At 40.6% G+C, this 17717-nt stretch overlaps 1 non-coding gene across 1 annotated transcript; it reads right to left on the reverse strand.

Annotated features, from left to right (window-relative positions):
- Positions 1–16844: 16844 nt before the first annotated feature.
- On the reverse strand, positions 16845–16928 carry Trnay-gua (transfer RNA tyrosine (anticodon GUA)). The gene is given in 2 exon segments: positions 16845–16880; positions 16892–16928. It is a non-coding gene; the product is annotated as a tRNA-Tyr (tRNA).
- Between the last annotated feature and the right edge of the window lie 789 nt (positions 16929–17717).

Here is a 17717-nt window from a genome sequence, read left to right on the forward strand (position 1 = left end):
GTTACTCTCTACCTGTCGAACGTCTCGAGATGCACATCCCCTTTCTGGGCGGATATATTCGTTTCCACAATATTGCTGCTCGTGATGGCATTGATTTAAGTTCACTGAAAATGAACTACATCCCAGAGGAATTTTGGCATCTCTTTATTCACTTTGCAATTCACGAAAAGATCGACGATGTAATATATTACAGAGATGACAATCTTAGAACGAAAAACTTCACATTATGTGATGAAAACATCAAAGAAGTAACAATCGCAGCAGACTTCTTGATTATGAAACCATTTCTTGATGCTCTTATAATTGGAAAGAATGTGTTCCCCGCATGAACCTTCGATGTGGCGATCGAGTACAGTCTTCAACAGTTCCCTAAGCTATGACAACGACCCATTCGTGTATACATAGGAGATGACAAGATTATATTGTTTGATTGATTGTGACAGAAAATTGCACTGGGCTTGTTCATTCAGACTGTGTCGACCAGATCATATAGGATATATTGATGGTATTTATTGAAATAAAACAGAACACGGCAAACACGACTTGTTTGTTTATTTGTTTTATTCAGACAAAAATCTGGTGGCTTTTTGTCAATTGCGCATTAGATAAATATATATAATACGCATGCGCAATAACAAGCATGTTGGAGTTTGTGATGTATACGACTCGAAACAGCAAATTTATTCGTCAAACATACACTTTCGTATAGTCTTTCTGCATGTTTAAATCAACTCTGGGTTGTTTGGACTGGGGCGTGCCGGCAGTGTATTGATAGTTGAGGGCGAACGATCCCAGATTTTTAACGAAGCAAGGTGTTGGCATTCCTTGTTTGGTTTTTTGACAGAACATGAGACTTTTACATTGACTAACTACGTTGTCATCGTCAGAATGAACGAGAGCGGGGTACACATAATTAAACGTGTCGTTAACGCCGTTCGATTTCATTCCCACAACATAATTCAGTTTGGCACCCGAGTAAGTAACAGAATTCGAAGCTACACGACCTTTACCAGATGTATGCACTGTGGGTACGGGTGATATTTCCATCTTACCCGAATACTGACAGGTGACCAAAGGCAAATGTTCGCCGTGATACACATTCACCCCATTGAAGGATTTCATGAACCCGATCGGTGTAAAACACTGGATAAACACTTCGGGCGAATAAAGTAGGCTCAAAAGCAACTCCATGGAGCCGTTTCCCCAGTGCTTGTTCACGAACTGAATGTAGCTGTGGTAGTCTGTTATACTGTTGTTTTCCGACTTCCACTTGTAAGAGGTCCGTTCACTTGAAATTTTTTTCTCTATCAGTTCCTGTAGCAACGACAATGGAACGACTTTTTTTACATCTGTTCTCTGGCAGGGGCGTTGTTTAGGTAACGACAGCACGTTCTCTTCAGTGTTGAAAGTAATGCGTTCGGGCCCCGAGTACATGAGCAAGAAATCACCCCTTTGGAAGAAATTCCCAATATCTCTATCAAAAAACAAATGGCTGCATATGATGTCGTGGCAGTGTTCTCTGATCGTTCGCGAATCAGGACTGTTCTGTTCGGCAAACAAGGGTGCTACTCTCGGTCCCGATGTCTGAGTGTAAACGTTAGGTATGTTCCAAGGATGGTAATATCTCGGTGTATCAAAAGGGTAAGGGTCGCTAGGACTTTGATAAATTCCCCATCGTGGACGTTTAACGAGATCATTATGGCTACCGTAATCGTCAGGTCTTTTACCGGGGGTCGGTAACAAATTGGGGTAAAGATCCGACATTCACTTTCCTTTTTCTGCTAATAAGTGTAGCAATCTATCTAGGGAGGTGGTATACCATAAATATAAGATTTTTTTTTTCTTTCTCTTTCGATTTTTTTCTTTATTTAATTCCCTCGTTCGTCCATAACTCTGGCACCCCCTCCCCCCACGTACCCACAATAAAAAATTAAAACAATGACTAAACAGACGGTTTCCGTCGCACTCCCATCAGTCTCACTGCCAAACGAATGTCTCGTTTGTTGATTTCTTTTCTTCCTCCGTGCTTGCAACATATTTCACTTTCTCGAAACAGTTCACTTAGAAACTCCTCCACTGCTAAATGTAACAACGTCACTGCTGGGTATTGGAAACGTATATTTGGTGATGCTGAATTCTCTAACGCTATTTCTTTGACCAATCTCTCTATGGCTTTTCTATCGATAACAGGTCGAAAATCAAGTGATGGTTTCGTTAAACTCTTGTGAAACTTCTTTGGGTTTGCATTCTTGCGTCTATGGTTTTGTCGGTGTTGCTCCATCTCTAGTTTTTCAGTAAGTGTCGAGAAATGAAGAGCCAATACTCATTTATACTAATTTACGACCTTGTTTTATTCTTTGTATCGTAGACATGCAACTACTCTGTTTTGTTTTGTTTTTGTTTTTGTTTTAAAATAGCCAATGATACTATAGCAAGACAATACTTACGGCCGGTGAGTTTGGTTTAACTCTTAAACGACTCTTACGTCCACTGGGTTGAACGACGATAACGGAATCGCTCACCACACGAAATTGAAACGGTAAACCAATTTTGGATTTCAACATCGACAGGTTTTCAGCAATGACTTCTTTATTTAAAACGGCACAGTTTAAATCCTGGGCCCATATTACGACGGAAGCATTGGGTTCGTACAAAAGCAGTGCAGTCGTGACGATCTGACCGGCAGCGTTTTTTCCGCTACGACGTGGCACCATTGTCACTATGAATTTCTGATCGTATTCTTCGATCTTTCTTTGTAATTCAAACAGAGACGATCTGTCGGCTGTCTGTTCGTCAAAGTTTTCCGACACCATACCTAACAGTTTCATCACGTCAACAAAATATTTCTTTGCCTCGTCACCAAACACGTGTCTGAGACGACTCAAAATTATGGCTCTATACATGCACGTCTGAAAGGGTTCGAAAGTACAATTTCGTTCACGGCAGAGGATTTCAACGGTTTTTATCATCTGTTTGATACAATTTAAACGTGCTCCGACGTCATTACCTTCATTAAAATTGGCATTTTCGTTGTAGGTGTGCTTTCTCAAAAACAGTCCTTGTAGACGTTCTGACTTTTGCAAATCTGTTTCAACCAATAGTTTCAATCTCTTTGCGTCTCTCACGAAAGGGTTATCCGTTGCCTTCGTTTGGTGTAGAATGTCGTCATATGAGGGCGCACTTACCACTCGCGATTTATGAGGTGGGAATTTCATTTCATACATCCAACGAAAAAAGAAAAAAAATGTATATCTACGTCTGTTTAAAGTACTCATAAATACACGACTCCATTTGTTCTCTCAATTATTTCATATGCACATGCAGCACACGACACAGTGGGGAAAGGATAATCATGTCTCCGACCGCAAAGTTCAAATCGTACAGAAGGAAAGTAAATAAACGTATGAATCCCCGTCGCTGGATAGCGAAAGCCTGTCTGTCCATTTATAATTTTGCACCATGGAAACCGTATTTATTTATTGCTCTCGTTGTTTCGGGAGTGTGCGTTGTTGGATCGTTTGCAAGCAGGGCTTTCCGCGAGATAATTCACGCACTGGGAGTCGCACTAAAAGCCATCGTCCGTCTTCTACGCAAGATAATCAATCCGGTGGTAAGAGTAGTGAAATGGACGAAAAACTGTTCGTGGAAAAATCATTTCGGTAAATGTCTCTCTCGAAGACTGCCTCGCTCTGGAATCGATTGGCACATTGGCGTTTTTAATGCTATGGCGGCTGTCAAATCGAAACATGGATGTCGCGATGTAAAAACGTGGTTGGACGATTTGAAATACTGGTTCCAGAGAGCAACTGGGGAAGGTTTCGTTTGCAAGGACTTGAAATGGTATAAGTCTATTACCCTTACGCGATACCTACTGTATTACCCATTGAAATGGATATTTTGGATATCGGTTCACGGAGACTGCAAACCCACCTTTGCAAGTGACATCTGCGCCATAGTGGGACTGCAGTATTTTTTCGACTTCATGCTCAAAACAGGCATTTTACTTATTGTAATCTTGACTAGATGTTGGCCGTTGATAAAAAACGCATTGGGTGTTATTTTCGAAGAACTTGCTTTACTTCTGTGTGAAGTCAGATACATGGTGCACAAAATGGACCCTAAAACTAAAGCACATAAACACAACACCGGACACACTTTCTGTAGCCGACGTCATATATTCAGGAACGCGATGAATCAACCAACAAACCAATCAATAACTCGTCGCAACAACACCATTACGGACGTCAACCCTTTGACTGACCACATTGGTTAACGGGAAGCATATATACGGACAATAAAACCATTTTTTATTCTGAATCAATGTCTTTTTTTTCGTATATGCCGTTACACATTGCATGTCTCAGGCTTAGCTAAACACACGAAATAAAACATACACATATGTGAAAATGCGTGCACAAGCATGAATGAAATTCGGCAGATGCTATTTTATTTCATTAAAAAAACTTTAAAACAAACAAACAATCAAATTCTTTAAACATGACTTGTTCACAACGATTCACTGTTCTCTATTTCATTATTTTCAAACAAAAGTCTTGACGTCATGTATATGTCGTCACACTTTTCGTACCAACTCATATCAAATTAGCGTCATGAAGCAAGAATTACTCGTCTTAACTGTAAAACATTTGACAAGGTACGAATATTTCCCTGCAAAATGGACACTTCAACTCTTTCGTTTTCAGATTGGTGTAACAATGTGTGCAAACAAGATGGCCACACTTTACACCCACTACCGAAACGTTGTTGGAAAAGCAGATCCTACACGTGAATAAATTTGAATTGTCCGATTGAAAATCTTCTTTCTTTCGTTTTGTAACATCTTTATCGACACTGTTAAAAACACTGAACTTTACCGCGTCACTTGTAGAATTGAACCCCATGATGTGATTCGCTAAAAATTGCAATTCTTCATGCGACACTGTGCGGAACTGGTCGGAAGATTCCATCAATAGGGCAATACGATGAACAACACAGTAGAATTTGACCGGTTGCAAATCTGCATAGATTTCTGCAATGACCAATAGTGCATTCAAATTTTCCATATCCTCTCTGGTATTGTTGAATATCCGTTCCATTTTCCTATAGATGGCTTCAGTGATATTATTCTGTAGCCCATTGTTTGTTCTCGCCTTCTCATGAGTGCACAAAGGCCAAATGTTATACGAGTTGTTCACAGGACAACCGGTGGAGAAGGGATTTTCATACAAGAATCCGTCCCTTGCCAAGACGTAATCGCCGTATTTGTTCATGAAGCATTCGATATTCATAACTTTTTCGTCGTGTGCGTCCTCTTCGTTTTTAGTATTTCTACACTGAACTATCGATGGCGATGTCAGCTCTTTCACCATACTGTCCATATATCTAATATCTCTACCAAGAACATGCTTGGAAATCTGTCCTGTGTTAAGTCTAGTGCCAATCCCAAATCCATGGTGATATGTACAGAATAATTTATCACTGAATACTTTGTTTATGTCCATTTTATTTTTTTCGTTAATGGAAAGCAAATTGACTTTTACAGTGTTCAACCTCGTTATTTATAGTGTTTCGGAATGAACATGATGACGTCAAGACAAGACATTTACGACGTCACGATGATTGCTTTTCAGTATTTTGTCGAAGGTAGTAGAGATATAATGACGTCGTAATATTAACTAGTCACCACACATAACTATGACGTCGTTATTTTCAAGCAAAAATCCTGACGACAAACTTTTTGATATGACGTCACACAGACCCTTTATATATGGCGTCTTTGACGTCCACCAATCACTTCCTCCACTATGGCTCATCGACAAATGGTGTTCTCTCGTCCACAGGGAGACATAGTGCTCATGAAAGACAATGCCCTCTACATAGACACACTACGTCAAGGGGCTATGTTCTGCAAAAAATGCGATTACACCGTCCAAACGTTCAGTGAAGTAATCAACACTAGCACATCAAAGTTACTACTAGGTCACTACCTTAATTCGAAGAAATCTGCCAGGTGCTTCAAGAGATCATCGAATCTGCTACTACAGTCTATGGTCGACGGGGTGCGAAGGATGGTCAATGACGTCACAAGAAACAGAGGCAGACACTTCGATATTTTCAATGCAATTTGCAAGAAAGTGTACAAAGACAGCAGTCAAACAATCTTCATCACTTACGACGAAAGGGTCAAGTACGTGATCTTTGTCAGCCTGTATTGCATGTGTCTCAAGGTATTCGAGCCTGACTGGACACCAATGACGCAAGAAGCAGTCTCATACGCGTACTGCACCAGTAATCATGCTGCTTACATATACGAAGTCGACAGACATCTCGAAGGTTTGGTGAAGAAGTCCTCCGTGCTAGCAGAACTTAAGGAACGTGTCAATACCATAATCGAGGTGTGTGAGTGGGCAGACGACGACGATCTGAACATGCCGTCCATCAACACAGTCAACATCACTGAAACCAAAATGGATTCGGACATTGTAAAAGAGAGGTTCACGTGCAAGATCTGTTATTCAGACATTGTTTCAGTATTTGGAGAGTGTGGTCATGCTTTTTGTGACAACTGCCACCAAAGACTGTTCCGTGTAGCAGAGTCCGAAAGACAGATGTTAACGTGCCCGGTCTGTAGGTCGTGGTACACTCCTCATAGAATATACACGTAATTGTTGTTCTTGTTCATGTTCAAGACATATGTATTAATAAAATTTATTAATTAGAAACGCTTTGTCTTACTCTTTTGTTTTATAAACAATACTAATGCAATTTTTAAGGGTCATTTTCAAATTGCAAAATTCGGGGTTTTTTAAAAATTTTGACAAAATCTCCCTTACCCCTTCTAAAAAATGATTTTTTTTTCCCGTAGTCCTATGTTAAAAAATTACTTAACTCTCCTTGCTATAGAAGGCATGCGATCACACTAGTCAACAAAAAAAACCACATTGAACAAATTTGGCAAATTGTGTGTCATTGGTGTAGCTTTCGTAAAGTAGGAATGTGTCACATGAATTATGTGAGTTTTAACTGTCACAAAATATTTGTGTCCAATGAAATGTGAGTTTTCACTGGCGCAAAACAATTATGTGTCCAATGAACTACCATGTGACAAGTCATGAATCACCCAACTCCCATTTGCATATTGGTGAAAGTGAATTGACATGTGACACACAACACTCTTTGGAGACAAAACGACCAAACATGTAGTTTGTAGTTAATTGTAAATAAAGCTTTATTGCTTTTCAAAACAGCAACTGGAACTTGAATTCACTAAGTAACACAGCATGCCTAGGCACAGTCATCAGACGGTATCTTCTTTTTCTGTCACTACACAGGCATTTGCTGGAATCATATGTAAAAGGAGGAATGTGTTCCAACCCCAAGATGTGATGTGAAAAGCACACTGAGTCACTATAGGACATTGTGTCGAACTCATGATAAGACTCTCTCAGCACAGAAACACGGTGAACCACAAATTGGTACGTGAGCTCTTCTGTGTACAACGCTTCCCCAATGACTAATACTGCCAAGACCTTGTCGTCTTCTTCTTTCGTGTATTTGAACGTCTGCTGGAGTTTCTTGTACAGGACACGACTAAGAGAAGGCAACGGCCAAGTATTTGTTGTCTTGTTCATTTCACAAGAAAAAGAGAAAGGATTTTCGAACAGCCGTCCGTTTTTCGCTAGGACAAAATCCCCATACTCGTTCATAAAGCATTCCAGTTTTATACCTTGAAATGCTAATGTGACCATCATGTCATCCTCTCTTTCATTGTCTATACGCTCAACCATCGATGGTGACGTCATCTCGTTGATCATGTTGTCTAAGTAAGGGATTTGTCCTCCTTCAACATGTTTCGAAATGAGACCAGTATTGTTGGTACCTTCCAATCCTACTGCATGATGGTAAGTGCAAAAAAATGTATTGTGGTATTCTTCCATTCGATCCATTTTCTTGAGCTAAGACATGAACATTGACCTAAGAGTGTCAAATCTTCACATTTATACTGTTGGTAGAAGAAAACTATGACGTCACGTAACTTGGCTAGCCAAGTTACGTGACGTCAAGCACCATTGAATGTTAAACTCGTACTGTACAAAAATCATGACGTTGAATCTTGTACAAAAATGACGTACTTCTCTTGTCGTGGATGAATCGTGACGTCACTATTTACCTTTGGTCACGTCAGGGGTCTATAAATGGAGGCAGATTGAAGGTGGCTGGTCATTCTGACAAACATGGCCAACAGAAGTGAATTAGAAAAAGTGTTCTGCTCATTCCACAGTGATGACTTTAATGATGAAATGTGGAAGCTTCCATCGCAGCAGACCAGACATTTGGTGGGAAAAGACATCCATTTTCTCGATGTAATGCAAAGAGATCTACCAAAAGGCACAATGTTGACTGATTGGCAAGAAGCTACATCTCTTGGTGAGGTTGTCGTTACTCCTGCATTCTCTGGTATTGTCATTGATTGTCTGATGAATGCAGATGGAGACTTTGTCGTGTCCTGTGATGGCAAATACTGCAGAAATCCATTTTCCTTGAAATGTCCAAAAAACGAGACGTCCGAGACTTGGCACTGGCCTCATTTAACTAAGTACATCTACTCTGCAATGAAACAGCGCTTCTTAACACGTGCTCCTGCTGATAAAACGCTGGCTGCCATTGTCCTGACTGGAGAAGTTGTATTCGACCATGGGTCGCATTACAGTTTCGTTGTCCATAGATTGTCAGAATGCTACACTGACACATTCTACATGCTGTCGTATTTCGAATCCGTGTACTACTGCACTAACATCATGGGGCTGGATCACATACAAGCCCTGTCATTTGACATATGTCAAAAACTCGACCAACCTTTCTACTCTTCCAAGGTCAAAGGACAGAGATTCATGATAGCACCTAAGAACGAACTTTTTCTGCGAGATGCTTATTTCAAAGAACTTACCCAGTCTGCTTTCAAGAAGACTAATGAGACGATTGCACGAATCAGTGGTATTGCTTGGCAGAACATCAAAGATGAAATTGTGGATGCCATTGCGAGTTTCATGGTCAAATGTGGTGCGCCAGAAAACGTGGATGAGTTTACTACCATTCTGTCTCAGCTGGTCTTGGCAGACGTCCACTCGTCCTACCTCAACAAGGAAGACAAATCATTCTGTTCCGACTCCCATGCAGTAGTAGAAGACGAAATGGTAGAGATCATAAGGTGCCATCCATCGGTTACTCGTGCAGTGGACTCCATCTTCTTCCCCAACAGACTGGGTGATGCGTCATGTGACACAGACTCTGGATTTGAAGATGGGAAAAGTGAAACGTGCTCTGGTGACTGCAGAGAATGCATAAGAATGCAGGAAGTGGACTAAGCTGTAATGAACTGAACACATTGTTGACATTTGTTTTGCTGTTTTAGCTGTTGCTGTTGATATGCTTGTTGATGTTTTTGTTAACAAATAAATTTGGTACTTTAAAACCTTTTGGTTTAGTGCCTTGCTGATGTTTGTGTTTGAATGACATACGAGTGGAATCTCATGCATGTTGTGTTTTAAATAATTGTCCCTTGAATGTTACATCCTATTACCCTAAAGTATGAATGTGTCCAATACCCAACTCCTCACGTGATCAGAGTATTCAATAAAAACCCAAATAAACCATTCGCCAATTGATACTCCCACAAAATGTTTCACAAGCCTCATTTGCATGCATAAGAGAATGTGTGTCAAGTGAAGTGATGTGTTGTCACAAAACAATTCTGTGTCCAATGAATTGTGGGAGATTTATAAGGGTCAATTTAAACATGCAAAAATGTGGGGTTTTTAAAAAATCTACACACCCACCCACTAGCGACTTAAAAACATTTTGAAAAAAAAGTGTACACACACGTGTTAAAGAAAACTGTCAAATCCTAATTTGCATATATGTCATGTGACCATACGCCAATTGATAATCCCACGAAAATGTTTCAGAAGCCTCATTTGCATGCACAAGAGAATGCGTGTCAAGTGAAGTGATGTGTTGTCACAAAACAATTCTGTGTCCAATGAATTGTGGGAGATTTATAAGGGTCAATTTAAACATGCAAAAATGTGGGGTTTTTAAAAAATCTACACACCCACCCACTAGCGACTTAAAAAAATTTTGAAAAAAAAGTGTACACACACGTGTTTAAGAAAACTGTCAAATTCTAATTTGCATATATGTCATGTGACCATACGCCAATTGATAATCCCACGAAAATGTTTCAGAAGCCTCATTTGCATGCACAAGAGAATGCGTGTCAAGTGAAGTGATGTGTTGTCACAAAACAATTCTGTGTCCAATGAATTGTGGGAGATTTATAAGGGTCAATTTAAACATGCAAAAATGTGGGGTTTTTAAAAAATCTACACACCCACCCACTAGCGACTTAAAAAAATTTTGAAAAAAAAGTGTACACACACGTGTTTAAGAAAACTGTCAAATTCTAATTTGCATATATGTCATGTGACCATACGCCAATTGATAATCCCACGAAAATGTTTCAGAAGCCTCATTTGCATGCACAAGAGAATGCGTGTCAAGTGAAGTGATGTGTTGTCACAAAACAATTCTGTGTCCAATGAATTGTGGGAGATTTATAAGGGTCAATTTAAACATGCAAAAATGTGGGGTTTTTAAAAAATCTACACACCCACCCACTAGCGACTTAAAAAAATTTTGAAAAAAAAGTGTACACACACGTGTTTAAGAAAACTGTCAAATTCTAATTTGCATATATGTCATGTGATCAAAAATCCTGAGTACACCAAGATAGAATCAATTTGACAAATTGTGCATTAGTGATGTGTCACATGAATCGTTGGAGTTTTTTACTTCACAAAACAAAAATGAATTATGGGAGTTTTCACTGTCACAAAAGAAGTATGTATCCAGTGAACTACCATGAGTCACCCAACCCCCATTTGCATACTGGTGAAGGTGAATTGACATGTGATTTTCACTCTTTGAATACAACTCTTTCCAAAAATGAACAAATATGTAGAGGTTTTAGTTAATTGTAAATAACGCTTTATTGCTAAAAAAAACACCAACGACAGCATATTTTTTTTTTCAAGACAACATACCTAGGCACTGTCATCAAACTACATAGGCACATTATAAGTAAAAGGAGGAACGTGTTCCAACCCCAAGATGTGATGTGAAAAGTCTTCCCCTTCATTGTCCATACACTCAACCATCGATGGTGACGTCATCTCTTTGATCATGTGTTTGTCCTCCTTCAACATGTTTGGAACTTTCCAATCTTGCTGTTCGTACACGAAATCTCTGACGTCACATAACTGGGCCAGCCTGCCTGCATGACGTCAAGCACCATTGAATGACATTGTATTGTACAAAAATCATGACGTTGAATCTTTTACAAAAAATGACGTACTTCTCTTGTCGTGGATGAATCGTGACGTCACTATTTACCTTTGGTCACGTCAGGGGTCTATAAATGGAGGCAGATTGAAGGTGGCTGGTCATTCTGACAAACATGGCCAACAGAAGTGAATTAGAAAAAGTGTTCTGCTCATTCCACAGTGATGACTTTAATGATGAAATGTGGAAGCTTCCATCGCAGCAGACCAGACATTTGGTGGGGAAAGACATCCATTTTCTCGACGTAATGCAAAGAGATCTACCAAAAGGCACAATGTTGACTGATTGGCAAGAAGATACATCTCTTGGTGAGGTTGTCGTTACTCCTGCATTCTCTGGTATTGTCATTGATTGTCTGATGAATGCAGATGGAGACTTTGTCGTGTCCTGTGATGGCAAATACTACAGAAATCCATTTTCCTTGAAATGTCCAAAAAACGAGACGTCCGAGACTTGGCACTGGCCTCATTTAACTAAGTACATCTACTCTGCAATGAAACAGCGCTTCTTAACACGTGCTCCTGCTGATAAAACGCTGGCTGCCATTGTCCTGACTGGAGAAGTTGTATTCGACCATGGGTCGCATTACAGTTTCGTTGTCCATAGATTGTCAGAATGCTACACTGACACTTTCTACATGCTGTCGTATTTCGAATCCGTGTACTACTGCACTAACATCATGGGGCTGGATCACATACAAGCCCTGTCATTTGACATATGTCAAAAACTCGACCAACCTTTCTACTCTTCCAAGGTCAAAGGACAGAGATTCATGATAGCACCTAAGAACGAACTTTTTCTGCGAGATGCTTATTTCAAAGAACTTACCCAGTCTGCTTTCAAGAAGACTAATGAGACGATTGCACGAATCAGTGGTATTGCTTGGCAGAACATCAAAGATGAAATTGTGGATGCCATTGCAAGTTTCATGGTCAAATGTGGTGCTCCAGAAAACGTGGATGAGTTTACTACCATTCTGTCTCAGCTGGTCTTGGCAGACGTCCATTCGTCCTACCTCAATGAGGAAGACAAATCATTCTGTTCCGACTCCCATGCAGTAGTAGAAGACGAAATGGTGGAGATCATAAGGCGCCATCCATCGGTTACTCGTGCAGTGGACTCCATCTTCTTCCCCAACAGACTGGGTTATGCGTCACGTGACACAGACTTTAGATTTGAAGATGGGAAAAGTGAATCGTGCTCTGGTGACTGCAGGGAATACATAAGAATGCAGGAAGTGGACTAAGCTGTAATGAACTGAACACATTGTTGACATTTGTTTTGCTGTTTTAGCTGTTGTTGTTGATATGCTTGTTGATGTTTTTGTTAACAAATAAATTTGGTCCTCAAAAAATTATTGTTTTGTGCCTTGCTGATGTATGTACGAGTGGAATCTCATGCATGTTGTGTCGTCAGGCTTTTTTGTATGGGTCGTCAGAATGTTTCTGTGTACTGCTCCTTATGCATTCCTATATCAATGCATGTCAGACTTTTGTGTGTGTGACGTCAGAGTTTTCTGTGTAGCATTTGAGTGACGTTGAGTTCCAAGTACATAAAAGCATTGTATTGCACTACATTGCACCGTCTGCACCATGATGCGAACACGCTCAAAGACAATCAACGCCAGGAAGCTGAGCATTGCAAACTGTCGACGCACGTATCCACGATGTGTCATGACAACTACGAAGACTAACACCATAGTCAAAACGCTGTACACGAGACGTATCATTCCTGGCATCGACACGAAGACGTGGACGATCGACAGCCCATCTGGACCCGTGAACAGCGAGATGGAGTACGTCCGTGACCGTATCAAGAAAGGTGTACCGTCATCTGTATTGAAAGACGGTGTCCTCGCCTTCATGTTAAACCACTGGCTGAGGAAAATACCAATTTGCTTCCGATACGGCATACAGCGTCCAAAGTCAGTGGACAGATTTCACACTTTCGTCGAGAAAGTTCTGAACGTACCGTTCCTGTGGTTTGTTGCTGCAGAAATCGTGATGGACAAACCCATGGGTAAAGGAGTGTATCGACGAAGGCAGACGAGAATCTACGTCAAAAACGCAAAGCGCCTGTACGCCAGTCAGCTCCAAACCCGTTCCGATGCTAGGATACCACTACGTACGCTCCTTGGATCAAGAAACGCTACCCTTGTACATTCCGATTTAACTGATGCAGAGAATGCAGCCATACTCGATGTTTACGTAAACGTGTTCCGAGAAGAACACTTTCGTCTGCTTGGCGTCACCACACCGCCCGTAACAACAACAGGCAGCGATTGTGAGGTAACTGTGAGAGAGTTCTTCGTACCGTTGGCAGAGGACGAAAAAGATGTTGACAACACACTAATGGAGAAGATTTCAAGTGACCTTGTGTGTAACCCGTTGAGTGGAGACAATATATCGTACTTGTTATTTGATGCCACACGTTGATATTGTACACAGACATGCATTCACTCACTCCTACATACATGATTTAATGCCTACAGAGATACACACAACACATGCCTACTTGACAATGTATATATTATTGAAAAATGTATTTATTGTTACTTAAAAAAAGAAAAAGAAAAAAAAAGACTAGTTCCAAGTATGTAAAAATATTGAATTGCATTGCACTCGTCAATCAATTCCAGGAAGCTGTTGAAGTTTAATGCATGTCAGACTGTTTTGTGTGTGACGTCAGAGTTTTCTGTTTAGCATTGAGTGACGTTGAGTTCCAAGTACATAAAAACATTGTATTGCACTACATTGCACCGTCTGCACCATGATGCGAACACGCTCGAAGACAATCAACGCCAGGAAGCTGAGCATTGCAAACTGTCGACGCACGTATCCACGATGTGTCATGACAACTACGAAGACTAACACCATAGTCAAAACGCTGTACACGAGACGTATCATTCCTGGCATCGACACGAAGACGTGGACGATCGACAGCCCTTGCGAACCCGTGAACAGTGACATGGAATACGTCCGTGACCGTATCAAGAACAGTGTTCAGTTATATGTATTGAAAGACGGTGTTTTAGCCTTCAGGTTAAACTACTGGCTGAGGAAAATACCCATCTGCTTCCGATATGACATGCAACGTCCAAAGTCAGTGGACACATTTCACACTTTCGTCGACAAGTTTCTGAACGTACCGTACCTGTGGTTTGTTGCTGCTGAAATCGTGATGGACAAACCCGATGGTGAAGGCATGTGTCAACAAAGGCAGACGAGAATCTACGTCAAAAACGCAAAGCGATTTATTGTGAAACTGCTCCAAACACGTTCCGATGCTTTGATACCACTACGTACGCTCCTCGGATCAAGAGAAGGTACGCTTGTACATTCAGATTTAAGCAATGCAGAGAATGCAGCCATACTCGATGTTTACGTAAACGTGTTCCGAGAAGAATACTTTCGTCTGCTTGGCGTCACCACACCACCCGTAACAACAACTGCCAGCGAATGTGAGGTAACTGTGCGCGAGTTCTTCGTACCTTTGTCAGAGGAAGAAAAATTTGTCGACTACACACTGATGGAGAAGATTTCAAATGACCTTGCGTGTACCCCGTTGAACGGAGAAGATGTTTCGTACTTGTTATTTGATGCTGCATGTTGATGTTGTACACAGATGTGCATTCACTCACTCGTACACGCATGCATACATGTTTACAGACAAGTGTCAACATGACTATATTGTTGAAAATGCCTTTATTTATTTTACTTTTTAAAAAAAAAGACAAAAACAAGACAAAAAAAATAACCTGATAATTTAGAAATCAGAATACGACAATGGTGTAAAGTCAATGCGATGAACATTATCCTGTTGGTGTTCCCAATGTAATTTGTTCATGGCAGCATTTAGTTTCAAACCATTGTAGTTCAGTTTGATACCGGTTTCTTTCACTACAAGTTGATACGGTATCATGTAGTCTTTATGAAAATCAATAAAATCAAACGAAAATGTCTCCAAGTAATCTTGTAGTGTGACTATGCTTTCTTTTGTTGGGTCCATGCAGTGAACATTGACAGTGTGAGTGCGACACAGTATGCATGGGTGACAACCAAACTGTTGAGTTTGCAAGGCCATGTCATTTTCACTTTCGTTTCCAACGATCAGTTTCTTGAGGGCGTCTGCATTCAAACACTCGGCCAAAACGGGACTCTCCTTGCAGTCACATTCATGTCTGATGTAACGACTCAGACACATTTCCCCATTGGAACACGGTCGTAGCACAAAGGTACCGAACTGCCTTGGCTCGAACCCATTGTGATTGACTACTTCCAATGTCCAAACGTCTGGTTGCAAAACCTCATTGGGTATGGTGCTTATCTTCTCTAACAGAGCCTCACAGCTCAAAAGTTTAGCTGTCAGTTTGCGTTGAACAGTCCTACACTGGGACTGGTCGTCTGCCTCCTGTTTAACATTCAAAACGAATTGTTCAAACATGTTAGCATCACACATAGATATGTCGATGGAAGCCTTTCGATTACTGGCTACTCTCTTCCTGAAACGGGTACCCGAACTTTTGCTCGAAGCACAACATGTGTCCTGTACTTCCACGACACTGTGGTCTGTTCTGCGCAATATGCGTTTTCTACAAATAGCATTTTGAAAGACCATGTCTTCGTCTGATGACAGGTAATCACTTTCACTGTCACTGTCTGCATTGCTATTTGCTTTCAGGAGTAAGGGTGGTTGTTCACTTTGGGGGGATTGCTTCGCTTTGTTTTCACAACACATTTGAAACAGTTCAGGTATTGTGCTTTGTCTGAAAGACATTTTTGAAGTGATACTGTGTTACTGTTGAGACTGACTTTTTATAGCATTCGTGACGTGAGTCCATGCCTGTTTCAAAATTGTTCCCACGTACGTGACTACTGCTAAGATGTCGTCATGCGTTCCAGGCACTAACAGAAGTATACAGATAACAAGAGCAATCATTAGAATTGAGATAACAGTACACGACACACAAGCCATTTTTTTTTGCATACATAAATGTTTTTGTTCTTATGTCTCTCACAAATACAAATGTTTTACACTTTTAACAGATGGCAACAACATTTAAAAGGTAGTCCTTTTGCTCATATCATGGCAAAGTACGTACTACTACACAGTATGTGACACTTCCTACAAATCATTGGAAAGAAAGGACGCCCTCTGTGGCAATATTTCTTCCCCTGCCGTTTTCATCGAAAACCTAGCAAGGGAGAACTGCTTTCTATGTTGTAGTGTAAGGACAAATATACATCCCAGTACATAGTACAAAATGGCAGATAAAGATAACCAACCCATTGCACATGTGGCATGTGAAAAGACCCTTGAAATTATAATACTAGTATATCACATATGTCGTTAATGTTATGGCAATTAATGGTGATGTTTTTGAATAATTTGTCGAATTTATTCAATCCTACGTCGAGGTCGTTTTAGGGAAAAAAATGACTATGTCCCCCAAACCGGATTCGAACCGGTGACCTATGGATATCGGTTATGTCTACAGTCCACCGCTCTGACAACTGAGCTACTGGGGGAAGTCTTCACACACAGACACACGGTGTGGCAATATACAAAAAGGAGTGTGTGTGTGTGTGTAAAATGCGTGTGACACAATTCTCGATTTGTGTGGACACGAAGACCACTGACATTTTTTTATTAATAATTTCACAAGACGAATGATATTAAATATACAAACACTGTATCTTATTATTGTCCTATATGTGAACGTTCTCTTCCCATGCTCCAAAAGGTTCAACTCTATGTACACCCCACTTTGACATTCTTTGTGTTTGATCTCCATACTTTTTCACTGGAGTGATGGTCATTTCTTTTAAATCAATGACAAGGTTATATTCTCTGAAGAAGACCGCGGTGCTTACAAGTACTTCGTCTCCACAGTAGAGTATAACTTTCGTCCCTCTTGCACACACTTTTCCTGTCAGTGGCACAGTTTTGTTTTTTTTACGACACGAAGTGACGTGTGTGTTACCTTTACACCTAAACACACATGGACTCTTTATCCTGTCGAAAAAGGACATTGTCACACGCACATCTTTACTTTTCATAACCACGTTGTGCCAAGCCATACTTTCGCCTGTCTGAAGGCGATATATTGGTATTTGCACTTGCATTAGACATGTGTTGCTGCACGTATCTACCTCGCCTTTGGTGAAGTACATTTTCCCCAGGAAAATTACACCAAAAGAAAACAAGTAAAACATAGAGGGAAAATAATCACCTTCTTCAATCGGTGGATAATCGAAAGCGTGGAGTGTGGCAAACGTTAAAGGCATGCCGTCCGCCTTAGTGATCACATGATCGAC

The sequence above is a fragment of the Glandiceps talaboti genome, chromosome 21 (genome assembly GCF_964340395.1).
Source record: "Glandiceps talaboti chromosome 21, keGlaTala1.1, whole genome shotgun sequence".
NCBI lineage: Eukaryota > Metazoa > Hemichordata > Enteropneusta > Spengelidae > Glandiceps > Glandiceps talaboti.